Genomic DNA, 991 nt, shown 5'->3' on the forward strand with positions numbered 1-991 from the left:
TGTTTGTTTTGTTGGTTTTTTAAAGTTATTTTATATTTGTTGTTGTTGTTGTTTTGTTGTTGTTATTGTTGTTGTTTGTTTTAATTATTTTAAATGTTGGTGTCTTTTTACGCCCTAGAAGACACATTTAGATGATTTTGGAGGCTGCACCGAAACAAATTTTTGTTGTATTTGTTGTTTTTTTTCTCAACATCAACGACACCAACAAAACAACAACGACGACGACGACAATACTGACAGCAACAATGGTAACAACAGCAGCAACATGTAGAATGAGAGCTAGAGAGATTCGTGAGCGACATAACATTATTTTATAATATAACGATGAAAAATTTGGGCAGTTGCATCCGTTTGTCTGTCTGTATGCCTGTCTCAATGACTTATGAATTCATCCATTCATTCATTTATTCATTTGATAATAATAGATAGCATTTGAATAGCGCAAAGTCCTGTTCAACAGCAAGCTCTATGCGCTTTACAATCTATATTATTACTCCCAGCAGACTTGACAGGATTTTGAAACAATCTCAACTTCCCGGGAAGCAAACAGTGCAAGCTGCCATATGCAGGCGCTAAAACCACTATTGACAAGATCTTCCGCTGTCTGTAGTTAGATACCCTTTCCCACCTGTGTGAAGAGAGGAAAATTCATTCCCAGGACACAGCGTCGTGCCTGTGGCTTGAATCACCGAACTCGCTACCACACGATTATGAGTCCGGTAGCCTAACCCCTTATTCATTTATCCATTTATTCATTTGTTCATTTATTCATTCATGTATTTATTTATTTATTTGTATTTTTTAAATGGTTTCACGCATGTTTTTTTCTGCGGATTTCATTTTTGTTCTTGTCGTTTTCGGCTGAACGTGGTGTTTAAGAAATGTGCACAATTCAAACCCTCACAAGGGGACTTTCGTGGCCTAGAGGTTAAGGTGTTGGCCTCTCATTCAAAAGGTCAAAAAAATTTTCTTCTCTAAAATTGTCTCCTTT

This window comes from Aplysia californica, unplaced genomic scaffold, assembly GCF_000002075.1.
Source record: "Aplysia californica isolate F4 #8 unplaced genomic scaffold, AplCal3.0 scaffold01167, whole genome shotgun sequence".
Classification (NCBI taxonomy): Eukaryota; Metazoa; Mollusca; class Gastropoda; order Aplysiida; family Aplysiidae; genus Aplysia; species Aplysia californica.